The following is a 27,539-nucleotide window of genomic DNA, read 5'->3' on the forward strand; positions in this document are numbered from 1 at the left end:
GCAGAAGACTTGAGAAGAAGTGACGCCACGAACAGACATCGGACAACCACACAGCCCTCAAGAACTCCATCCGCACCACCAACTCATTTGAATCTCCAAAAGGACCTCCTTCAAGGAATGCATCGACAACAACGCACACAACAGCAAAGAGCTCTTCAACATTGTAGGAGAGTGAGATCTGCTTAGTACGGTTACCCCCACTTTTGTGCTGATGTTTCACTGTTTTTCGACTTTAGTCTGGCTGGGGCCCTGCTATCCAGGACCCCTGCCCAGCTGCTTACTCTCTAAATTGATTGCATGTGCTTTAGGTACACTCCAGTTTAGTTACTGGGGTACCCTTGTGAGTCCCTAGTATATGGTACATTAGGTACTAAGGGCATAGGTACCCCAGAAGCCTACCAGGGGCTGAAGCCTGTATTATGCCAACCCTGGGAAGCATTCCAAAATGACATCACAGGACTGCAACTGCATCCTGGGTAAGGTGGTGCATGCACCCCTTACTAAGAAGATATAGGTTACCTATATCTACCTTTATTCACTGACACATATAAATCGACTAGTCACTCCTATGGCAGGCCTTATCAATCCTGAAGGCAGAGTGTTTGGTTTTGTGTGAGAGGGTGCCCATGCATGAGCAAGGCCCCTCTGCAGCTTTCAGAGCCTATTTTCTGAGGCTGTTCTGTGATGCAGACAGACCCTATACTCTTAACCCCTTCGATGCTCATGACGAGCTCAGCTCGTCATGAGGCACGGTTGAGCTGTGCTGATGACGAGCTGAGCTCGTCATGAACAATGGTAAATCTGCGAGTGCAGCACCGGGGGGGAAACCTCTAGCAGCCAAGGTGTTAAGTGCATTTTAACCTTGCGGTAAATGCTAACTTTCTAATGGTTACATGGAAACATGTCGTGTTTGGTATCAAACACCTTGGAATCCTAACCCCCCACCAGTCCTGGCGGTGGGGGAAGAATTCCCCCCTTTACGAGACAAAGGGAATAAGTGTAACCACCCCTCTTCCCAGTCCCTCCCATAGGTGGGTCACCAGAGTATGTCCAACCCTTTTTAAAAAAAAAAGTTTTTTATGGGATTTATAAAGCGCGTGACTACCCTTGGGCATCTCAGCGCTGTGATGCAGAGAAGGCAGGAGGGAGGGACTAGCCTTGTGGAAAGAGCCAGGTCTTGATTTTTTTCCTGAACTGGGTTTCATTTTGGATGGATCGGATGTCGGGATCCAGGCTGTTCCAGAGTTTGGGTATAAGATGGGAAAAGGATCTACCCCCCCATCTGGCTCTTTTAGCAATGGTGATCTTCATGAGGAGTTTTGAGCTGGATCTCAGTTGTCGTTGGGGAATGTAGTGGGTAACCAGTTTTTGAATGAGTGCCGGGCCCCTCCCATGCATGGAAGCGATGAGCCAGATTGAGTGCTTTGAATTTGATTCTTGCCTGAACAGGGAGCCAGTGAAGTTCCTTCAGTCTGGGTGTGATTGATTGGCGTCTGGGTGTGTTTAGTAGTAATTGAGCTGCTGCATTTTGGACGACTTGCAGACGGTTAACTACATATTTCGGGGATCCCAGGAAGAGGGAGTTGCCGTAGTCCAGCCTTGAGACCACTAAGGCCTGGACCACCGTTTTTTTACCATCTTCGGGGAGTAAGGGCATGATCTCTCTGAGCATGCACAATGTCCTGAAGCAGGTACTGGAGAGCTTATTAGCCTGCGTCTCCATTGTGAGATTTTTGTCTAGCCACATGCCCAGATTTTTTATGGCTGGTTTAGATGAAGGAGGTGGTCCCCAGCTGACAGGCCATGGGATGTTGACGTGGGGATTCAGGTTGTTGCCCAGCATCATCAGCTCCGTTTTATCCCCGTTCAACTTGAGTTTGCAATCAAGCACCCATGATCCAATTCTCTCAAGACACGGGGTGAGTTGTTGAAGGTCAGAATTCAGGGTGTCTGAGATTGAAAAGACTAATTGCGTATCATCCGCGTAAGACACGACGGAGATATCAAAATCTTGAATGATCGGTGCTAGGGTGCTGAGATAAATATTAAAAAGGGTAGGGCTCAGGGAAGATCCCTGAGGTACTCCCCAGAGGGCCGGGAAGGGATCGGACTTGAATCCACCTTCCGCACATTGGAAGGATCTGTCCCTTAAGAACGAGGCCACCCATTCTTTTGCTGTGCCTTTTATGCCCACTTCTTCCATTCTTTGTGTTAGCACTGCGTGGTCGACCGTATCAAATGTGGCGCTGAGGTCTAAAAGCAGCACAGCTGTAATTTTTCCTTGATCTAAGATGGATTTAAGTTGTTCAGTGACCACCAGCAGTGCTGACTCAGTACTATGCTTTGGTCAAACCCCATTTGTGTTTGGTGGATTATATCATGATTTTCAAGGAAGGTGGAGATTACGGAGTTAACCTGTTTCTCCGCCATTTTACCCACTATTGGCAGAAGGGATATTGGTCGGTAATTGGAGAGTTCGGCTTGATCTAAGTGTGGCATTTCTAGCAAGGGTTTGATGACGGCTTGTTTCCATTCTTTTGGAACAATGCCCTGCTCAAAGGAGAGGTTGATAAGGTTCCTCAGTTGGATGGCAACAGCTTTCCCACCTTGGGCAAGAATGTTGGGGGGTGCCGGGTCTGAGGGAGAGCCTGACTTGATTTTTTTTAGTAGTGCTGGTGTCTGCTCTAGTTCCAAGGGGGGGATGGCCATAAGGACTGTTCCGTCCGGCGGAGCAGGGCTTTGAGATTCGGATGATGTGGAAGGGAGGTTTACAGGCGACTCTGGGGGTTTGGGCTGGAGGGAGTTATAAATGATTTCGATTTTATTTTTAAAGAAGGTTGCTAATCCATTGCACCTCTCTTTGGAATGTTCTGGACTGTTGGGCTCTTGGGCTGGACTGGTGAGGGCTTTTACAATCTTAAATAGTTCCCTCGGGGAGTTGGAGGATTTGGCAATTCTATCTTCATAGAAGATGGCCTGTGCTTTCCGGACGCTGTTTTGATAGCGCCGGATGGCCACTCTGTATGAAGTTTTTAATTCAGGGTCATAAGACTTCCTCCACTCTCTCTCCAGTCTTTTGCAGTTTTTTTTCTCCTGCACTAGCGTGGGGGAGAACCAGGAGGATCGATTGGTGTTTGTATGTAATAAGGGGCCTGGCTGCCTGAAGTTCCTATCGATGGAGCTGGTTATCAAAGTGTGCTAGTTGCTATGTGCCTTGTGCAAATCTTTGGTTTCAGGGGGTGTAGAGGACTCCAGATCACGGGTCCAGGCCTCTGGCACAGTTTTTGGCCATTTCCGTCCTATAACCGTGTTAGTTTTGTTAGGGACAGTACTGGGGATCTGTAAAATTGATATTTGTATAGCGCACTACTCACCCGCAAGGGTCTCAAGGCGCTTGTACAATACCGCTGTGGAACCCATCCCGGCTTTCCCTGTGAGGCGTCCACTCCTGGGCACCCCCAAGGTGGAGGCCAGGCATCCTTAGCGTTGTGGGGGCCGTTGTGGAGATTAAGCAAGCTACTGCCCAGAGTTGCAGAGTGGGACTCCATGATTGGAATAGGCACCGAGGCGAGAATTATCAGGTCCGTGGAATTTTTGAGCCCAAGACCCGCCGAGGTGGGGAATTGAACCCTGGTCCCGGGCTAGACCTCTGCATCAGGGTCTGCCGCTCTAACCATTGAGCCACACTTCTCCACTTCTGGAGCTCAAATGGGATGAAGGCATGATCTGTCCAGGGCATCCAGATTGGATCTGATACTTTTAGTCTTTGGTCGTTGGAGAAGATAGGATCTAGAATGTGTCCTTTCTCATGTGTACCGGAGGAAACTAGTTGTGGAGTTGTAGGGCTTCCATGTCGGTTAGGCACCTCTTAGCTCAAGGGTCGTGAGGATCATCCAAATGGAGATAAAAGTCGCCAAGCACTGTAATGGCATTTTTCTCTATAAGCATGCTTGCATATAGGTCTGGGGCTGAATCTAGGAACCCAGTGGAGGGTCCTGGGGGCCTATAGATTAACCCCCCCGCAAAGGAGTTGGTTGCAGAGAAGGATAATCTAAAGCCACAGGCTACGGCATTGTTGATATGCAGAGGGGCTATTATGCACTCCAGACGAGCCTGGTGTATAATAGCCAGACCTCCCCCTATTGCTCCTTCCCTATCAAGGTGGGCAATTTTGTAGCCCGGGGGAAGTGCTTTTACGATATCAGGGGCAGAGCTATCTCTAAGCCAGCTTTCGGTAATGAAGAGGGCCTCTAGGTGCTCTTCTTCCAGTAGTAAATTAATTTCTAGTGCATGCTTAGGTAGGGATCTACAATTAACCTTTTCTTAGTATAAGTATGGGAACCCTGGGAACAGGACTTTAGATTACACCTGGACAAAATTTTGAAACTGAAACCTGGTACTTCAACGCTCTACTGAAGACTAGAGGATGGAAGAATCTCCCTTGGGGTCAAGGAGTGACTCCCCTGTTCACACAGGCACCAACAAAGCATTTGCTGTTCTGCATTTCCAAAGCTCCTGCTGGACTCTAAAGTATTTGCAGCCCATGAAGAGGATTTCCAACTTCTCGAAGACCGACCTGAGTCCCCAGCAAAGCTGAGACCCACAGCCCTCACAAGTGACGTGTAACCGGACACCGTGCACATTTGCTAGTGCATTGACTTCCTGAGCTTTCCTGAAGTTGTACTTTGGGTTACTTGTAGCCCAAGCCCGAGCCCGAGCAACATCTGCACCAAAGATTGTAGGCCTATACTCCACGAGTGTTCCGTGAGCTTGCTTCTTGCATTTCTGCTTGAGGCGCCTTTGCGATCCCTTGTCCGTTGACTGGTGGGTCCCCTTGACAGTAACTCTACTTTTCCTTGGGCTTCCCTGGTTGCTCCAGATATGCCCTGACTCCCTACCTCAGACCTTGCTGGTCTGCACCGAAGCCCATCTCTGCTTTCTGCGTGGGTTGCTGTTGCCAAGGCTTGTTGGGTCCAATCTGAAAACCAATACCGCAGCACCCTACATCCTTCGTGGGACAGCTTGATTCCAGGACCTAGTCATCGTCAACGCCTCCTGGTCATCGTGGCTGAAGAGTCAAACTTAACCTTCTTCACCTGAAATCATCCGACATTGGCGGGCATTCGACTATCATGCTCCTGGTCACTGGCAAGTGACCCAGATTCTGTCCCCTCTGCTTTCAGGTTTTTCACATCTTTGATCCCAGCTTGGATCACCCCAGCCACTTTCCACTTGGACGCCAGCAGCACTTTGCAACAGATAGCCATTGAAAACGACAACGAAAACCGGCACCAAAAGACACCTATGCACCCGGCCTCCCTGGGTGAGGTAACTCGAGTACTCCAGTGGGTGTTGACTCTAGATCTCCTAGTTCTAAAGGGGCTTGCTCCAAGTCCTCTTCTAAGTGTCCTTTATCTCTAAAATTCCAACCACGACTTTCCCCATAGAAGTGAATTGTGATTTGCAACTGTGTTTAGACAATGCACGCATCCCCGTGGGTCCCCTATGTCACTACCTTGGGTGGTTCCTGGTGACCCCAGCGGTTCTACAGGCTCTAGGCCTTGTCTCTTTGCAAGTCGTGGTTCTTATACCACTTTCTTAATAAATACTTTGGTATGCCCCCAGGGCTCAATGTATATTGTGCTAATTTACTATGCGCTATTGAGTTTACTGAATGTACTTTGCCTCAAGCCTCATAAAGAGACTAGAGGGGTGTGTTTAGAATAAATAAATATATTTTATATACATACCTGGTGTGAATCTCCTTTCATTTGGTCATTCACAAGATTATAGACTGGTAAAACAAGCTGCTTTACATTCCTCCAAGACTTGGCCTGAAGGCTGCTCTCCACAGCTACCACTAGGATAGCTTTCTTTAAAGGTTATCTTTAACCTATCAGCAATAAAGGGTTGTTTGGACGGGTGGAAGGGGCCCACTAGAATAGTGGACAGCATATGCCTGGCTAATTTCTCACATTGGTGTGCAGAGTGTGTGATTCTATCTTGCCATTGTTTTACCAGAAAATCTCAAGTGATTGATCATTTGAAAACCACAAAAGGTGCCAGAGGTACATATAATACAAGCCTAAATACAGTTCGTTCTACTCAACTTAGAGTTGTGTGTTAAGGGCATAGCACACCCTTGCTACAACTCAAGAGAGTTGAGTAGGTAACAACTAGAGTAGGTAGGTGCATACACCACATCTCACTAGTAATGTCATCAAGGCCAGGAACCAGTGGGTCCCTGCCAGATGTCAGTATGCTACAGGCATCCAAGTATGACACAATTCTTTTTGAGAATGAAGGGCTCTGTGTACTATGAGGAAATTGGAGACATGCAAAGTGTCAATACCCAACGCCTCAGAGAGGTACTACTGCTAGGTGATCTTAAAAAGGCTTCAGAGCCCGAGGGGTTAGGCAGTGGGTTGGCAGCAGCAGAGGAAGAAACTGGTGGTCCAATACCACAGGGATCAGACTCTGATGCTGACCAGGCAGGTGACAATGACCTGGACCTGGACAATCCAGCTCCTACTGGAGATGAAGAGGAAGGCCAAAATGACCCTATCTTTGTCCCCCCCCAGGAAGAGTTGGGGGTACACCTAGAAAGCCCATATCTCCTTCTTTGGAATCTGACCATTCTGGCGTATCTGTATGGACATCTGTCTTTTCTCATAGGAGGGACACCTCCTAGGAGAAGAGGGAGCATCAGATGAGACTTCAAGAAGCTCAGCTGAGAATAAGGAGACAGCAGGTAGCCTTAGAAAGGGAGTCCCTAGATCTTGAATAAGCTAGAAAAAAGATGGGACAAGAATCCCATAGTGGCAGCAACTTCCCTAGAGGTAGAGAGAGATCTCATGACCATAGGAACCTAAAAAGACTGTCCCTCCTTAGCAGAGTGGGGGTGACATCCACAAACGGATAACTGCACTGCAAAGTTCAGAGGGTCCCCCATGAGCAGTGGGCCGCTATCTTGTGGCTCTCCTTTGCAAACAAAGGTAGAGATAAGCTCCTCACTGTAAGAGAAGAGGAGGCTGATGATTATACAGTCCTGAAGAGTGCTCTGATTGAAGGGATTGAAGGGTTTATATATATAAGGGTTTATAATATATAATAAGATACCCAAAAGGCTCCGACTCAGGACTGGGTTGACTTTGTTGATTGTGCTACTGAGGCTCTGGAGGGCTGGTTACTTAGCAGTAAGGTGTGTGATTATACAGGATTATACAACTTGATTATGAGGGAGCAGATCCCTAATAATTGTCAGAATTAGCTGTTGCATCAGCACCTGGTAGACTCTGATCTGACCTCTCCCCAAGAATAGGGAAAGAAAGCAGACAAATTTGTCAGAACCAGGGTGAAGCACAATGTACAGAACCAAGGTGGTGACTAGAAGACACAATATCCTAATAAGGGTGGGGAGAAGGGTAAAGACCAGAAGTTTTCACAAGGTCCCCATTAATCTTCTAATGGTGGGGATTCCCAATCTTCCAAAGAGAAAGGCCAAAAGTAACCATGGTGTAAAGTCTGTAAGTAGAATAGCCATTGGACTAGTGACTATAATATGTCCAAAGAATCAACTCCAGCCACCATTGCCCCTAAGGCAACTGTTCGCCCTAGTTCAGCTCAGGGTTGTGGTATTCAGAATAAGGGTGTAGTAGGGTTATTCCTGCGTTCTAAGATGGACTCTGGCCTAGTCAGAGTTCCAACTCAGGCTGTACTGGTCTGTGATGGAGGCATGGATATGTCCTCCTTTGTAAGTCCCAGTAACTTGGGAAAATACAGACAGCAGCCTTTGATAAACAGAAAAGAGGCTATGGCCTACACGGATACTGGGCACGTGTCACAATGGTGACACAAGACCTTGTGGACCCTGGACAGATCATACTTGGTGAACTTTACCAAGTGACCAATGCTAGCAATGTCAGGACCAACCATGCCCTGGCAGTTAATAATTTCTCCTGGGGAGGGGTAACTGGCCTCAAGAAAGTTGTTGTAAGTGCAGACCTCTCTGTAGAATGCTTGATTGGCAATGATTCGAGACTTCAGCCTGGGCTGAAGTAGAGCTCAGGACCCATGCAGAAATGTTAGGAATCCCAGCACATGTGTTTGCTGTGACTAGGTCACAGACCAAGATGTCTAACACTGAACAGGCCCTGGATTCTGGAATAATGGACCAGGTGCCTTCCAAGAAAAGGAGCAGTAGGGTTAAGGCAGTGCCCCCCCCCCCCTGAATCAGAATACAGATCAGTCTCTTGAAGGAGATGGTTGTAGTTCTGAAGAAGGAACTGTCCCAGATGAGCTTGAGCCTGATCAGGTTGAGTTCTTGGGGACTCAGGTCTTCCAGGGCAGATCTGAGTCAGGAGCATCTGTGCTGCCCTTCTCTTGAACTCCTCAGATATCAGGCTGCTGGAAATGCTAGTGGCACCCATAAGATGTATTGGGATGATGGTCTCCTGTACTCAGAGAAGCCCCAGCCAGAAGGTTGGTTATACCTTTGAAATTCAAGGGCTTCCTATTGACGTTATCCCATGATATTCCTCTAGCAGGATACCTGTGGCAAAACAAGACTTGGGACAGAATTGTCCCTCACTTTCATTGGCCCCACATGTCTGAAGACACAAAAGTTTTGTCGCTACTGTGTCACCTGTCAAGCCAGTGACAAGGCAGGTGGTACCACAAAGGCTCCCCTGATACCACTACCTGTGGTGGGCGTTCCCTTTGAGAGGGAAGGGATTGACATGGTTGGTCCCATGGATCCTCAGACAGCATCTGGGCACATCTTTATCCTGGTGGTGGTGGACCATGCAACTAGGTACCCAGAGGCAATTCCCCTTAGGGAGTGTTCTCAAGAGTGGGTTTCCCTAAGGAGGTAGTGTCTGATAGAGGTGCAAACTTCAAGTCCAGTTACTTGACTGCAATGTGGAAGGAGTGGGGAGTGAATTGCAAATTCACCACACTCTATCACCCACAATGCAATGTTTTAGTTGAAAGATTCAACAAAACCTGAAAGGGTATGATCAAGGGTCTCCCAGAAAAGCTTAGGCATAGATGGGACATCCTACTGCCCTGCCTTTTATTTGCATACAGAGAGGTTCCTCAGAAGGGGGTTGGCTACAGCCCTTTTGAACTTCTGTTTGGGCATTCTGTAAGAGGACCATTGTGTCTGGTAAAGGAGGGATGGGAGTTACCTCTCTAACCCCTTAAACAGGACATAGTGGACTATGTACTTGGTCTCCGCTCCAGGATGGCTGAATATATGCAAAAGGCAACCAAAAACCTCGAGGCTAGCCATGAGATGCAAAAGGCCTGGAATGACCAAAAGGCTGTACTGATTGTTTCCAGCCAGGACAGAAAGTGTGGGTGTTGGAGTCAGTGGCCCCAGAAGCTCTTAAAGACAAGTGGAGTGGACCCCACACTCTTGTTAAACAGAAGGGAAAGGTTACCTACTTGGAAGACCTTGGAACTTCCAGGAGCCTCCAGAGGGTGCTCCATGTCAACAGACTGAAACCTTATGTTCACAGGGCAGACATGGGCTTGCTCATGGCTACTGATGAGGGACAGGAGGAAGAGAGAGATTCATTCCCTGACCTGCTCTCACAGAACCCTGATGATGGGTCAGTTGAAGGTGTAGCCTTGGCAGGCAGCCTCACTGCTCAGCAACAAGCAAATTGTAGACAGGTGCTCAATCAGTATAGGAACATTGTTGCACTTGGCCTTTTTGCAGGGTCATCCCTGTACTTTTTGCCTTCCTCCTGTATTTTGTCTGACCTGTTTTTGTTGGTTTTCTGACTCTGGGCACTTTACCACTGTTGATCAGTGCTGAAGTGCATATGCTCTCCCTATTGTAAATGGATATATGGATTAGTGATTCCATGATTGGCTGGTTTGGTTTACTTGTCAGAGCCTCGTCTAGTGCACTGAGCGTACCCAGGTCTTGTAAATCCAAATGCTGCTGGTGGGCTTGCAGCACTGGTTGTGCCACCCACAGAAGCAGCCTGTAAAAGTGTGTCTCAGGTCTGCCATTGCAGAGCCTGTGTGCAGTCTAGTACTGCCATGCTGCCATGTAAGCATGGGCGGAAAATCCGTTCCGCTCACGGATTTTGCGGATTTTCTGAAAAATTTACCAAAAATCCGCAAATTCGCACGCAGCGGATTTTTTTTTCTTGGTGATACAATTTTGCGGCGTGCAGTGTAAGTTCGCAATTGCAAACATGTAGGTGCGGCGAGCAGCAACAATCACAAAAATTGCAATTCTGCACAGGAAATACACGAGCAAGCAGCATAGACCTTCTGAAAATGATGATTTTTATAAGAATAACTCCTCAGGTTGACATTTGCCTGCACTTTTTTGGATTTGAGGCCTTTTGACTTTCTTTGGATCACTTTTGGATTAGAAATCAACTTTCACAAGTAAGCTTGTTTGGGGCATTACAGTTGCTGTAATGCTGTTATGCAGAAAAACGAGTTTTGCTAAACTGAAAGCACTCAGCAGGTGCAAAAGTTCAAATTCATCATTAGTAACCATTCCCTGTATTGCTTCCTGACTGGGGCCCCTCCAGAGTTCAGTTGCTAGTTGCAACAATTGTATGACCCTGCTATGACCCTCACAGCCGGATCATAGAATCGCTACAAGTAGGCCACAAAGGTACTGGGAAAAAAAATTGCACTGCAACAGAAAGCAAATTACAGATAAGGAAGCAGGTGCCAGACTGGAATTTTAAAACAGTGGCACATTTATAAATCAACCCCAAATTAATTCATGTCAGTTGAAGCAGGGCAGGTGTGCTTGCTTTTTCCCCCCATAATCTGCAGTGATGATGAACCAGAGGGTGGCATTGATGTACCAGAGGGTGGCATGGGTGAAACAGAGGGTGGCAGGGGTGAAACAGAGGGTGCTGGGAACTTGTGATGATGAACCAGACGTAGAAACAACATAATCGCGACCGCTGCGAGCCGACATGTAAGTTCGCAATTGCGAACTGGTACAAAACCCTCGCGAACAGGCAGAAATCCTTGCGAACACAAAAAAAATCTGCAAATTTGCGAGAATTCGCGGATTTTGCGGATTGCGAGTTCGCAAATTCGCAAAATTCGCGAACGCCAGATTCGCAAAATTCGCCCATGCTTACTGCCATGCTGACTGCGAGTTAGTTAGTTTGTTTATTGTATAGTTAATAAAAACTGTAACAATTTACATAGAACAACGTTCTGCAAACATTAATTTAAAATAATTACCATTTTTTTTTTAAACTCTTCATAAAACGTATGAAAGACAAATCATGAGTCAGGTTTTACACATTTCACAAACTTATAAAAGAACCTATAGTGTGAATATGTGTGACTAGACATTATCTGCTTCAGTCTATTATTTGCTTCCTTTTTTTTTGGCCAAAAATACATCCATCTGGCTCCCAGCCCTGAGTCTGAAAAATATGAATGGCAGTAGTTCAACAGGTGATGCTTTTAACTCAAGTAGTCAGTGCTCACACCTGTTTCATCTCCTCCTCATTTTGTTACTTTCGTCCCATATTGAATTATCTCTTTAAAGTGCTGCTGCTTTCAATAGTTGATCATGAGCTTGTAAAAACGTTATCATCCTACAGTTCATTTAGGGGTCAGTTAGATCCAGACCTCTAATGATGGCGGTTCTACACGAGCTTATTCCTCTATCCAGGAAGGCTATCTTTAAAAAAGTGACACGGTCTGGTTGCAGCTTCTTACAATAACATATAAGATGAGTTAAGTCATCCTTTTGATAGCCGCAAAGACGGCATTCTTTAGACTCAATGTGCTACCAATGTGGCTTGTCGGCCAGGATAGGAAATTTGCCAAAACGCAATGCCATCAGTTGTTTTTTAATGTAGATAGAGAACGTAGTGTCTAGGTAGGCCACCGGTTTAAGGGTTTTATAATTATTAATCACTGTCCATGAATGAGAACGATGAGAAAAGATGCCTGTATCCATTATCAACGAATGAAATTTTGCTGCTCTGTTTAGTGGCAGCTAAAATGATGAGAAAGGCATATTTTTATTCCAAAGATTAGTAGAACTTGTTGCCTTCAGTGCATTGGTCAAAAATTTGTTGGCCTCTGATTTTTTTTGCATTTCTAATTCCAGCCATAACAATTTGTTGAGGCTATTTTCGCCTGCGCTTTGCTTAATTCGATACCACACCTTTATATATGCATAAAGTCTTCCCAGTGATTTGTTCATTAGTCCAAATTCTAATCGCATTTGCGCAGGCGAAGCAGCCGTGGGAATTTGAAAAACCTTTTTATAGATTCTTGTAGTTAATTTATTAAGAATTTCTGACTCCTTTCCATGCATGGCCGCACTGGCATACGATAAGCTTGGCAGAGCTTTGCCAGAGATGATCGTCAGGAGCGGCCTTAGAGATGGCCCTACCAACTTCTTTGCCAATGACCTAAACGCAAATATTAATGCCCCCACTCTCTGTGTCATGTAATTTTTGCTGACTGGGCAAGGGCACCCAATTGCCAGTCCCTAAACCTTCCCTTTTCTTCATATCAAACACCCCTATGGTAGGCCCAAGGGCAGGGTGCATTGTAAGTACAAGGTAGGGCGAGCCCTGATGTGTGCGGCATGTCCTAATAGTGAATTATAGCTATTTTCGTTTTTCATTATTGCAAGGCTACCTATTCCCTGTAGGCCAGAATGGGCAGTTTGATTATTACATATTATAATACTAACTAACTTAGGGAACAAGGTAGAAATTCGAGTTTAGTATGCCTGAACTCAGAATGATAAAATACATCTTTTAGTGAAGTTGGTTTTAACATTCTGTGTTTGAAAATACCACTTTTAGAAAGTAGGTATGTTCTTGTACAATGCTGCCTCTGCTAGGTTGTGTATTCCTTGTCTGGAGCATGAGTGACAGGGACTGGGGGATTCCAGGAGACAGGGTGAGTCAGCACAGAGCTGATAGAGAGATCTGCATGTAGATGTGTTGGAGGAGTTGCACCTGGGACCTGAATAGGGCTGTGCCTTCCCTCCACATTGCTGGCTCCAACTCCTGAGGTGCGTCTGATGTTGCTGCCCTGCACTATGAAAGGAAAGAATGAGTCATGTAAACAGAGTCCTCCAGGACTGACCAGACCTTGTTTGGACTAGGCAAAGGCTTCTCTGCCGTCATAGAACAAAGAGAAACTGTGTATAAAAGAGGGGACCCAAACCCCAGAACTTTAGATCACTTTTGGACAACAAAAATAAACCTTTGCTGAAGAGTGGAACCAGAGGGAGTGAGGAGAGACTATCCCTTAGCAGAAGTGCTACTTGGGGGATTGGCCTGCAGTGGTTGCCTGAATGCCAAAGAAAGGAGAGAGGAACTTTGTGTGTACTTTCATCAACTTGTAAGAATCTCCAAGGGCTTGAGAAAAGAGATTGCCTCCTGCTGAAGTCTCAGGGACAACAGACTTTACCCACCAGCTCCCTAAGAGTTCTTTTGAAGTGCCTGCAGTTGTGCGGGACTTTTTGAGGAAATGAGCATCGCAAGTAGCTGAAAGCGCAACTCACGAGCAAGAAGTGTGACGCCGAACTGCCTCTGTCACTTCACAACAGAGAAGAGGATCGACGTAGCAGTAGATGCCGGCGCATCACAGGAAGCGTGTTGCAGGGCCTGTCATGGCCCACAAGAACCACTGAGTCATCGCAGGGCCACTGAAGCAACCCGCATCACCGGAGAAGAGGATCAACGTCGCAGCAGATCCCACCGCATCACTGGGAAGCGTGTCGCAGGGCCTGTCATGACTCGTATTGTTGTCGAAGCACCGCGCATCGCCAGAGAATAGGATCGATGTCGCAGCAGACGCCGCTGCATCACAGGGAAGCGTTTCGCCAGGCCTATTGCGGTCTGCATTGTATCACACCAAGAAGAAGATGACATCTTTATTTCTTTGCACCAAATCTTCTTCGCATCACGGTGTTGCTCGCCACATCGCCACGGAAGTGCAGTAAGAAACCGACGCATCACCTCCCCTCGCAAAGAAGAACCGACGCATCGCCGTCCCCTACGCAGCAGTAGTGAACCGACGCATCACCGTTCTTGTGTGTAAGGAACTGACAGATCACCTACCCTGCAGCACTTCCATTGCATTGCGTTACACATTTTCAGGTACGTTGACTCAAAGTGTTGCATTTTACATACAAGAGAGAAATAAGCAAATTCTACCATTTTAAGTACAGTATCGTGGATTTTTGTCGTTTGTAATCTTGTCTTAAATCTATATAAAAGATACTTATTTGTAATATACAACTGGTGGGGTGTCCGTCTGTAGTGTTATCACTGATTTACTGTATGTGTTCACAAATGCTTTACACATTGCCTCTGAAATAAGCCTGTCTGCTCGTGCCAAGCTACCAAGGGCGTGAGCAGGGGTTATTTTAGGAGTGTACCCCCTTACCCTGACTAGACGCAAGGGTCCCTATTTGTCAAAGCTACCTATTTCTGCCCATTAGAGAACCTCAAATCTAACAAACATGTTCTCACTGACTCCAAGTCAGACTACCTGGTGCACTCATGAAGTGGATACTGGGGACAGTCTGCCTGTTAAAACATAAAATAAACAGGCAACCTGATCATGTCAGGGACTGTATCAGGACTGAAGTCCAGAAAATGTTGGATTTGGGAGTTATTGAACCCTCACATAGCACTTGGGCTAGTCCAGTGGCCTTGGTACCAAAACCTCACATCCAGGGTGGTAAGAGAGTGACGAGGTTTTGTGTTGATTACAGGGGTCGCAATGCAGTCACTAGGACTCATGCCCATCCAATCTCAAGAGCAGATGAGCCTGTAGACAATTTGGCCTCAGCCAAGTTTCTGAGCACATTTAATCTTACAGCTGGCTACTGGCAGCTCCGATGAGCTAATGATGCAAAGCAAAAGACAGCATTTTCTACCCCTAGTGGGCACTATCAATTTGTGGTAATGCTCTTTGGTTTGAAGAATGCACCTGCCACCTTCCAAAGGTTGGTGAACAAAGTCCTAAAAGGCCTGGAAGACTATAGTGCAGCATATCTAGATGATATTGCTGTCTTTAGCTCCACATGGGAGGATCACCTGGTCCCCCTGAGAAATGTTTTGGAGGCACTGCAGAAAGCAGGCCTAACTATCAAGGCTACTCAGTGACAGATAGGGCAGTGTCAAGTTGTGTACCTGGGCCACCTTGCAGGTGGAGGCCAGGTTCAACCATTGCAGAGCAAAATCCAGACCATCATGGACTGGGTTGCTCCAACTACCCAGACTCAGGTCAGAGCTTTCTTTGGCCTGACTGGGAACTACAGAATATTTGTCAAGGGGTGTGGTTCCACAGTGACGACCCTGAATGACTTAACTTATAAAAGAATGCCTAAGAAAGTTCAGTGGACTGTCAGTTGTCAAAAGGCATTTGATGACCTGAATCAGGCCATGTGCCCTGCACCAATTCTGCAAAGTCGTAACTACTCCAGAAAATTAATTGTACAAACAGATGAATCTGAGTTGGGGGTAGGGGCTGTGCTATCACAATTGAATGGTGAAGGTGAGGATCAGCCAGTAGCTTTTATTAGGAAAAGGCTGACTCCCTGAGAGAAACGTTGGTCAGCTATTGAGAGGGAGGACTTTGCTGTGAGGTGGTTCTTTTCCCTACAGGGGATGGACTATACAGTGGAACATAGACCTGGGAGTAACCATGCCAATGCAGATGGACTCTCCAGATATTTCCACTTAGAACATGAAGACTCAACTGGTCAAGGTTAGTTTAATGTCCCAGCGTTTGGGGGGGGGGGGGTTGTGTAGAAGAGTAGGATCTGCTTCTTATAGTTACCCCCACTTGTTGCTGATGTTTCACTGTTTTTCAAATTTAGTCTGGCTGGGGCCCTGCTATCCAGGACCCTACCCTAGCTGCTTCCTCTATAAATTGATTGCATGTAGTTTTAGATACACTGCAGTTTGGTTACTGGGGTACCATGTATGTATGTGTGCCTTCCAAAAGGAAATGACACCACCGGACTGCTACTGCAGCCTGAGTAAAGTAGTGCATGCACCCCTTACTAAGATATAGGTTGCCTATATCTAAATTTAATCACTGACATATATAAACCTATCAGTCACTCCCATGGCAGGTCTTACCAATCCTGAAGGCAAAGTGCTTGGTTTTGTGTGAGAGGGTGCCCATGTATGAGCAGGGCCCCTCTGCAGCTTTCTGAGCCTATTCTCTGACGCTGTTCTGTGATGCAGCCTGACCCTATACTCTTAAGTGCATTATAACCTCGCTGTAAATGCTGACTTTGGAATGGCTGCATGGAAACATGTCAAGCACCTTGGAATCCTACCCCCCCGCCAGTCCTGGCAGCAGGGGTAGAATTCCACCCTTCTAGAGGGAGAGACATGTACACACTGGTCTAACCGGTAATGGTTTAAAAGAGCCATGGTATCACAAAATGGATGCTGCAGCCACAGACACGAGTCTGGCCTCCTGCTGCTGGATAAAACTCCAGTGGTAGAGGCCTGGACAATAGGTTTCCTGTCACAGAGAGTTGTAACCACCTCCCAAACAGGCTTTTGAGTATTGGGGCTGGGTGGGTGCACTCTGAGAGTGCTTTGAAAGTCTGCACTGGGGGCACATTTGGTGTCCCTGTGCATATCCCCATTAAAACCGGTTGCAGGGGCTACCAGCCCCTGCTCTGGTGCGAAACTGGACAAAGGGAATGAGTGTAACCACCCCTCTTCCCAGACCCTCCCATAGGTGGGTCCCCAGAGTATGTCCAACTCAAGTTCTTAGTATAAGTAAGGGAATCCCTGGCAACAGGACTTCAGATTACACCTGGATGAAACTCTGAAACTAAATCCTGGAACTTCAATGCTCTACAAAAGTGTAGAGATGGAAGAATCTCCCATGGTGTCAAGGAATGACTCCCCTGTTCAATCAGGCACCAACAAAGAATTTGCTGGTCGGTATCTCCGAAGCTCTTGCCGGAATGTGAAGTATTTGCTGCCCAGGAAGGATTTTCAGACTTGTCGAAGGCCGACCCTAGTCCCCAGCAAATCTGAAACCCGCAGCTCTCACGAGTGACGGGGAACCGGAACCCCTGGCACTAGCAAATGTGCACGGAATGCACTAGCAAATGTGCACTCTGTGCACATTTGCTAGTGCATTAACTTCCCAAGCTTTTCTGAAGTTGTGCTTTGGGTTACTTGTAGCCCAAGCCCGAGCACTATCAGCTCTGAAGATTGTAGGCTTACACTCCATGAGTGGTCCATGAGCCTGCTTCTTGCATTTCCGCTCAAGGTTCCTTTGCGATCCCTGGTCTGACTCTTGGGTCCCTTTGAAGGTAACTCTACTTTTACTTGGGCTCCCCTGGTTGCTACAGACGTGCCCTGACTTCCTACTAAGAGGTGAGTCCCTCAGACCTTGCTGGTCTGCACCAAAGCCAATCTCTGCTTTCTGCGAGGGTTGCTGTTGCCAAGGCTTGTTGGGTCCAATCCGGAAACCGACACCGCAACACTCGACATCCTTTGGGGGACAGCTCTATTCCAGAACCTGGTTGTCGTTGACGCCTCCTGGTCCATGTAGCTGAAGAGTCAAGCTTCACCTTCTTCACCTAAAATCACCCGACATCGGGGGCATTCGATTATCGTGCCCCTGGTCACTGGCAAGTGGCTCAGACTCTGTCCCCTCTGCTTTCAGGTTCTTCACTTCTTCGATCCAAGCTTGGATCACCCCGGACACTTTCCACTTGGACGCCAGCAGCACTTTGCAGCAGATCGCCATTGAAAACCAAGACGAAACCCGACACTAAAAGACACCTATGCACCCGGCTTCCCTGGGTGAGGTAACTCGAGTACTCCAGTGCTCCTGTGGGTGATGGCTCTAGAACCCCCTAGTTCTAAAGGGGTTTGCTCCAAGTCCTCTTCTAAGTGTCCTTTATCTTTATAATTCCAACCGCGACTTTCCCCTTAGAAATTAATGGTGATTTGCGGCTGTGTTTAGACACTGCACGCGTCCCCCGTGGGTCTCCTGTGCCACTACCTTGGGTGGTTCCTGGTGGCCCCCGCGGTTCTACAGGCTCTAGGCCTTGTCTCTTTGCAAGTCGTGGTTCTTATACCACTTTCTTAATATATTGTTTGGTACGCCCCTAGGGCTCAATGTGTATTGTGCTTATTAACTGTGTGTTATTGAGTTTACTGTATGTACTTTTGCCTCAAGCCTCATAAAGAGACTAGAGGTATCGATTTAGAATAAATACATATCTTTTATATATATACCGGGTGTGGTTCTCCTTTCATTTGGTCATTCAAAGGATTATAGGCTAATAAAACAAGCTGCTTTACTTTCCCCCAAGACTTAGCCTGAAGGCTGCTCTCCACAGCTACCACTAGGATAGCTTTCTATAAAGGCTGTCTTTAACCTACCATCAATAAGGGGTCGTTTGGTCTGGTGCAAGGTGGCCACTATCAAAGTGGACAGCATATGCCAGGCCAACTTATCACAAACATCGTGAACGAACTTGCCAACCTCAGCTCCAGCTCTAATGACATCCCACAAGCACAAGACCTCTGCGAGTCTCTAGCCACCTTCTTCCACCGCAATATCATAGACATGCACAACAGCTTCAGCACTCAGTCTCCCCCCGACACCCGCCGACACCTCAGGCACACCGCCCCCCAGCCACACTTGCGTCCTGCTCTCCTGGAACCAAATCAACGACAAAGACACCATCAAAACCATGAACACCATCAACTCCGGCTCACCGTCAGACCCCTGCCCCCACCACATCTTCAACAAAGCAAGCTCCATCATTGTACCCCAACTCCGAAAGAGCTTCAACAGCTCCTTCGAGACCGACACCTTCCCAGAGAGCTGGAAACAAGCAGAGATCAACGCCCTACTCAAGGAAACCAAGGCAGACCCAAAGGACCTCAAGAACTTCCGGACCATCTCCCTGCTCCTGTTCCTGGCAAAAGTCATAGAGAAGATCGTCAAAGACAACTGACCCGCCTCCTTGAAGAGAACAACACCCTGAACTCGTCCCAATCCGTATTCCTCAAAAACCACAGCACCGAAACCGTCCTCATCGCCACCAACTATGACATCAGGACCCTGCTGGACAACGGAAAACCACAGCCCTCATCATCCTAGACCTCTCGGCCGCTTTCTACACCATCTGACACCACACCCTACGGACAGGCCTCCACAAGGCAGGGATCTGTGACAAAGCCCTGGACTGGATCACCTCCTTCCTCATCTACAGAATACAATAGGTCTGCCTCCCTCCATTCCGACCCGACGCCACTGAGATCACCTGCGGCGTACCCCAAGGATCTTCCCTCAGCCTGATCCTTTTCAATGTCTACATGACACAGCTCGCCAACATAGTCTGATCGCATGACCTCAACATCGTCTTATACGCTGATGACACCCAGCTAATCGTCTCCCTCATCAAGGACCCCGCCACCGCCAAAACCAACTTCCATGAAGGAATAAAGGCCGGCGCCGAACTGGGTGCTGCGCCGACACCCGCCGAACCCGCACGCAACTTGGGGTTCATCCTGGACTCATCACTGTCAATGACCCAGCAAGTCAACGCTGTCTCCTCCTCCTGCTTCAACACCCTCAGCATTCTTCGCAAGATCTGCAGATGATCTCCACCGAAACCAGGAGGCCGGTCACCCACGCTGTCGTCACCAGCAGGCTGGACTACGGCAACGCCCTCTACGTGGGAACCACAGCCAAACTCCAGAAAAGACGCCAATGCATACAAAACGCCTCTGCACGCCTCATGCTCGACATCCCCCACCACAGCCACATCACTGTCCACCTTAGAGACCTACCCTGGCTCCCCGTCAACAACAGGGTCACGTTCAAGCTCCTCACCCACGCTCACAAAGCACTCCACGATGCCGAACTAACATACCTCAACAAACGACTCACCTTCTACACCCCCAACCGCCAACTGCACTCCGCCTACCTCACCCTCGCCACAGTTCAAAGCATTCACTGAACGACCACCGGCGGCAGATCTTTCTCCTACCTTGCCACCAAGACCTGGAACACCCTCCCCATCCACATCCTACAATGCTTGTTTCCAGTCCAGGGAGGACCTGGCCTGGCAGTTCGGGCTGGACTGTTACCATTGGGCGAACGGTCAAGACTGATTTGCTTATGGTTGTGTCCAAACTGGAACGGCATGGTGAGCACAAAAAAAAGGATTTAGACCCAGATCTCTGTCCTGGGGTGATTGTATGACATTGTTTTGGATAGTAAATACCATGCACTGACGTTAACCCTCAGTAAATTGGGGATTTGTGTTCTCCAGAGAGCACAAGAAGGCTCTGAAGTCACCGGATATCATAATAACCGCTCAGTACGCGTTCCTGCTTCCGGAGTTGCTGATTGCAGGTCTGCTTCTGTTTTGTTATTGAACTTCAACAATACTTAGAAAATTATCTGCCGAAATGATATATAACATGTGTGACGAGGGGGAGCAGAGGGAGTGTGTGTTGCTGTGGCTGGTTTTTTGTTTTCCCACAGCAGTTCCTCAGAAAATGGGCACCGCAATTGGAACGCCATAACCATTTCTGGCAAGGCATGGGCTGAGAGTCCATGCCCTCAGGGCCCCCTTTGTTTCCTCTCCACCACAGGGTTCATGAAGGAGGAACCTCCATGACACCGAAGGCGGAGAGGAAACTCATAATATTTGTGGCAGGACTGTGTAGGAGAGTAGGGTCTGCTATCCTATGGTCACCCCAAATTTTTGCTTTTTGCTTCACTGGTTTATGACTTAATGTGGCTGTGGGCCTGCTAATCAGACCCACAGCCTACTGTTCTCTCTCTAAATTACTGTCAATGCACTCTAGGTGCATTACGAATTTTAACTGGTTCACCTTATTGGCCCCTGTAACAGTGTACCCTAGGTACCCAGGGCATAGGTGTTTCCAAGGCCTACCAGGGGCTGCAGCATGTATTGTGCCACCCCTGGCCTGGCCTCCATATTTGACACAGCTGGCTGATCACTCAGCTGGGGTAAGTTGGTGTAATCACCTCTTGCTTAGATATAGTATCCCTATATCTAACCTTAACTGGACACATGTTAACCTGTAAGCCATTCCTATCGAAGGCCCCTGCAATCCTGGGGGCAGAGTGTGTGGTTACATGTGAGATGGTGCTCTAGCATGAGCTGAGCCTGTCTGCAGCTGTCAGGAACAACACCCTTAGCTGTTCCGGGATATTGCCATACCATATACTCTTAAGTGCATTATAATCCTCGTGGTTATATGCTAACTTTGGTTTGGCTTTATCAAAACATGTTGAGTAAGGTGTCATACGATTTGGAATACTATCCCCTCGACAGTTCTGTCGACCGGGATAGCATTCCACCCTTCTAGAGGGACACGACATGTACATAGCCTTAACTCCGATTAAAGTTAACCAGAGCCTCAGCATCACAAAATGGATGCTGCCACCCCAGACACAAGTCTGACCTCCTGCTGCTGGGAGTCCTTCCAGCGAGGGAGGCTTGGACAAAGGGTTTCCTGCCTTGGGAGGTGCGAGCACCACCCCAGACAGGGTTTTGTGTATTGGGTAGGACAGGGCTGAATAGAATCAGACATGCCCGGGGCACACAAGGTGTCCCCGTGCATAAGCCAGTCCAAACCGGTCCTGGGACTTTCCAGACCCAGGCCTGGTGAGGAGCTGGACAAAGGAAAGGGGGTGTAACTGCTCCCCTTCCTGGTCCCACCCAGAGGAGGGACCTAGCAGGTGATCCACCCCTCAGATTGGGAATAAGAGTGGGAGCCGTGCCATCGCACCTCAGATCATCCTGAATCAACTTGAAACTAAGAAGACGACTGGACTTCGACATTCTGCTGCACAGAAGACTGAAGAGAATCTCCCTTGTGGCCTAGGAGTAGCCACCCTGTGAACACAGGCACCATCCAGCAACTCGACGTCTGCTTTGCCGCCGCCTCCCGCCGGAACCTGAGCCCAGAGCCTGACAAGACCCAGACTCCCAGACTTCTCACAGCCCGATCCACAGTCCCTGCAAAGAAGGGACCCATGGAGGCACCGAGAGACGTGGGACCGGACCTCTTGAAAGACCCCCGAGACGCTGACTGTGCAGCACCCGAGGCACCCTTGACGCTGTGCTTTTGGGATTGAGAAGCCCCACAACCGAGCAACCCTTGCACCGAAGATCAACCCCCCAGCATCTCCACGATCTGGGTGGGGCCCTTTTGCATTGTGCCACTCGACGCGCCATCCCGGCCACTTGCCACGTGGTCAGCGGCCATCTTGGCGACGAAACCTACAATCTACACTGCGGGTCTGGTTGCTCCAGATTTGCCCTCGCTCCTGTAAAAGGGAGCACCCGCTCTGACCTTGCTGGTCCGAGTGATAAGCCTTTTTTGATTCCTGCGTGGCTTGCATTAGCTAAGGCCTGTTTGCTCCAATCAAGTTGCCGACACCGCCAAGAGCGAGAAGCCTGCGTTGGAAAGCTCGTGATCAACTCCTGGACATCCTCGACCTCTTCGTGTCCACGTGGCTGCAGAGCGAAGCTACACCTCATCACCTGTTTGCACCCAACATCGCCTGGTTCCAATCTGGTTCCACGGTAGTCACTAGCTAGTGACTTTGAAAATTGTCCCCTCTGCTTTCAGGTCTCCACCACTTCAGATTCACCCTTGTATCCACCGGAACTTTTCACATCGAGCCGCCTGCCGCATCTTCAGCTTCAAGCACCATCGACCTGCGTGACGAAACCCGACACTACTTCGCACCTGTGCACCCGCTTCCTGTGGGTGAGGTAACTCATCGACGCCGGTGTTCCCACACTGGTACACACCTCTAGTGCCTGTGTCTTAAGTTTCACTCCTCTAGGTCACTCGGAAGGTTCCTAAATAACTAACTTTGTAACTTTTACGCACCATAGACAATGCATTGGTGAATGTGTGCACTTTAAACACTGCACCCGAGTCCCGCGGGCCTTTCCCGACTTAGTCACTGCTAGTCCCGATCAGCTCCAGTGATTCCCAAGGCCCTAGGCCTACTTCCTTTTCGATTGGTATCTCTTATACCACTTTCTTAGTATATGGTTTAGGGCTCATCCAAATTGTGCAACTTTTGTGTATTTTAACTGTGTTTTGTTTTAACGCTTGTGCTTCTGTGCTCATAAAGAGTATAGGGGATATTTGTAGTTAATAAATATATATATATTTTCAATATATATCTGTGTGGTGTCCTTTCATGTGGTATTCAAGGGGGTTGTGTATGGTATTACAGCTGGCTTCACATGCCTTTCAGAGTTTAGCCTAAGACTGCTTTGTCCACGTTACCACTAGGATAGCTGGTCTATAAGGTTGACTTACAACCAATCATCATAAGGGTTGCTTGGCATGGTACAAGGTGATTACTAGAACTAGTGAGCATCATATACCAGGCCAACTTCTCACAGACTGCAGCGGTCCCGCCAAGCATATTGCGGCCTCCTGAACACAGCAACACTCCCAGGGAATGGCAGTTCCCTGCCAGTAGCAGCAGGACTGTAGCGGTCCGCATGCCAGAATCGTAATAAGATGGTTGGGAGACCATTACAGCTGCGCCTCCATCTGCCTGGTGGTCCTCGGACTGCCAGACTCCTGATTGGGCCCTTAGAGTCTTAGTTGACTACTTTGGTTGCACCTTCTTGTACTACAACAATCTTCCCTCCATGGGACAGCTAAAGGCTGCTGCTCAAACCCTGGGCAGGTTTCATCAATGCTATCTTGGGTGTGCCTCAAAAACCTCATGAACAAATTGTTGCAACGAGGTCGCACACAAGATAAGGTTCTTCAGGGCTTTATTGTACAAGACAAGAACTCTCAACATGATGCGGCCCCCGCCGGGCAGCAGCAACTGCCAGCGAACAAAATGTTGCATCGACATAGAGGCAATGGTGCCAGAACCTTCAGAACACTTAAGTGGCCAGTGTCCCACAAGCACCACAAGTACACTACAAAATATTTTACAGCACAGAAAAGGTGGCAGGTACTATTGCTGTACTAACAGACAGTTGTTACAACCGTTCTTTGGTTCACGCTAAATTTTCCACTCTTGCCCACCTCCTAAAACCAGCCACCAGAGATGGTCTTAACATATAAACTTATTAAGCACAACTATGGAGAGGCAAAACTGGGTGTTTCGGTTAATGTGGTCCCAAATACTGGCGAGTATGTCCCACTTCCGGAAAGAATATCGAAGAAGAAGGGCTCCGACATAGGAGATAGTACACTGTGCCCCAATCGGCATGGTATAGCGACACGGCTAATTTTGAAGTTTTCCCCCCATCCTCTGAAACGAGGAGTTTGACAACATACAAAGGATCACGAGACAATACCTAATCCTTTAATTAAAGCGTGGTCTCAGGAAGTGGGACATACTCGCCAGTATTTGGGACCAGATTAACGGAAACACCCAGTTTTGGAGCCATTGTAGTACCAAGATACGATACCAAGCCCAGAAGAAGCCCGTGTTGGGCGAAACGCGTAGGCTGTGGATTTTGGCTGTGGATTTTATAAAACACAATAAAAGCACTTGAAAATCACGTCACCGTTTGGAAAACTATTACTCCTGTCATCTATGTTGATTTATATGTATGGCATTTAAAGCTACAAATATGCACTGATATGCTTTGCCTCTCCATAGTTGTGCTTAATAACACTACAAAATATCTCCTTCTGTTAACATCAACAGAAGAAGACAGGTAGCCCACAGTAAACTGAGTATGAAGAAAAAGATAAAAATAACACATAATACACAGCACAATATAAATGTAACGTCACATGTAATTACAACTATGACTTAAGTGAACCTGTACACTGCTAAGAGGAAATGCACAGTACAAGAGTAAAAACACATACTGTCTAAAAAGAAGAATAAGACAAAATGAGCATACCCAAGGCAGACACAGCCATCACTGAACAAAGCCACGCAGATAGGTAGGCGGACCCCACCCCACACAAGCCTCAATACCTGATCGGGCACTGTCTCCACTCGCAGAGCCAAGACCCCGCCCCAAACCCCCTCCATTTGCATCCAACGCTTCCTCATCATTCATGAGCATAACGCCACTGCCCCTTCATCCCCTCACTGTGCCTAGAATACTCAAGACCACTGTAATTGGCTACTCTTCTTGAGTTCCAACGCTCACCCTTAGATAGCGCCGGATGCCACCTATGCACCCCCTCCTCTTCAAAAGGACCACAGAAACCCCTGAACCCTTCTTTCCCTCTGCGAGTCTTGATTTTGACCCAATCACCACAAGCGATCCGCTGGCTCGCAGCGCTGCCCTGTTGGGCACCACTTGGCCTGGCACCTTTCCCTTCCATCAGATCTTGCATCCATGAAGGGCAACGTTTGGAAACAGGCCTCCCCCCCCCCCCCTCCTCATGCAAAAGGGAACCTTCCCAGCAGCTGAATGATCAGGTGTACGAAAAGTCCAAATCAATTCAGAAACCATCATTTTCACATCCAATCTGTTAGCCGCACCTTTGATCCTGCGGTTCACCCTTTTCACAATTACGTTGGCAAAGGGATTTACAGGGCAGTATGTGAACGCCTCCCCACACATGACAACAAGTCTCACCTTGCCAGAAACCAGCTGTGTGCCCTTGTGGGTGATGAGTTCTATCAGGTACCCTGCCCCCCTAAAAACCTCGCATAATCCCCGTATGGGCGAGCGCGTGGCAATGCCATGCAAGAATCTGCCAACCAACCACCAGGAATGAACATCCACCATAACCACGGCGAATGACTGAGATCCGGGCAGACTCGGGGACAATGAAGACCAAACACACACGGTGCCACGAGCGGCCTGAATAATGGGTACAGCCAGCATCTGACTGTGCCCCAACCTGTACCCTCTATTCGCTCTCCTGGTACTCCGAGCACCTTTCCACCCATCCAACCAAACTCCTTTCTGATGTGCTTCTCAGTGACCGTTTGCCCCAAATGCCCCTCGTGCCCTATATGAAGCCCTTCCGTCTCCTTGCATCGCCATAGCCCTCCCCCCCCCCGCCCTCCCCCCCTTCATAAAGCTGATCCAGCACTTTGCCATATGGTTGCAAGGCCGAAAGCACAGTACCCTCCTTTCTCCCACCTTTCTCTGTCATCGCATCACTTCCACTCAGTGGCGTAACAAAACTTGAGGGGGCCCCCCTGCAAAGCACATGGAGGGGGCCCCGCGATCCGGCTCACCACCTACCACTTTGCGATACGACCCAGAAATCTAGTATATTTTGATTTGAATTGGCACATTCCTTGAGACCCTCTGGTACCATTGTTGTTTACATATTTTGATTTGAAACCGCCAACATTTAAATGAAATGCCTCTATATTGTCTCTCTAAGTTCTAATGAGAAAGTGGGAAACACCCTTAACATATAAGCTAAGCAATTTGTAACAATACTGTCAAAAGCAGATTATTTAACTGAGGCAGCAATCAGAACAATGCCAAGGAGTGATCCTATTGTCTCTGGAACTGCCTCTGGCGGAAGAACAAAGAACTATGAAGGAACTGAATTAGAATTGACATTATGGACAATAACTTGAAACTTTGAAAGACAACCCCAAACCTGCAGTTCCATAAATACTCGACTGACAATATACATGAGAAGTACACAAGATATAACTCAGTATCCTGTGAGAAATGTTTTTAAATATTAACTTAGATACAATATCGCAGTTTTGCAATGATTTTAAGTAATTATGCATTAAATTCATTCATTCAAACAGGCATTACTTAATGTGGGCCCCTGGTCGACACTAGCGTTCATTTTTGGGTACCGTGATTTGTTATTGACTAATAGATTTTGAACAATAACAGAGAAAGGAACGCATAAAATGGAGAAAAAGGAGGTTAACTGACAAAAGGAGAAAGCAAAGCCTCCCTACAACCAAGAGGAAGGAGGAAAACCTGTAAGAGTGACACAAAGAGAGAGGTAGTGTAGGGTGATGAAAGAAAGAAGCAAGATGTCGAATCAAGATGAGACTGCCTTGGTATTTGGAAACCCGAGCATTCAGAAGCATCGGGCACCTAATAAAAACTTTGGACCCTTATCTTTTCACAAATTAAGCACTGCGCGTAGCGGCGGATACACACATACAATGACACACAAACACATGGAAACACAGTGACACACTTATACATATAAACTGCTCTGTCTGTATATATGGATACAGGCAGGGCTGGCTACACTGAAGAGCTCCCAATGTCTGCAGGGACAGCTGTTGCTGTGTTGTCTACTGGTCGTCAGACATAGACATTCAAACAGCGTCGTACACAGGCCCAGTGGGGTTCTAAAGAAGTCAAAAGTTGAAGAACCACTGATTTAGACATGTTGCTATCAGAAAGTTTAGTAGTTTAATCAAATAAAAAAAATATATATATATATTTTTTTGTTTGTTCTAGAAAGGGTCAGCAGATACAACCTTGAATTCAAAGTGCTGGTAATCAAGAGTAGAAATGTGGAGTAATCTTACATAAGTGTATGAAGAAGGCTGCTATCTAA

Source organism: Lissotriton vulgaris, chromosome 3_2 (assembly GCF_964263255.1).
Source record: "Lissotriton vulgaris chromosome 3_2, aLisVul1.2, whole genome shotgun sequence".
In the NCBI taxonomy this organism is placed as follows: domain Eukaryota; kingdom Metazoa; phylum Chordata; class Amphibia; order Caudata; family Salamandridae; genus Lissotriton; species Lissotriton vulgaris.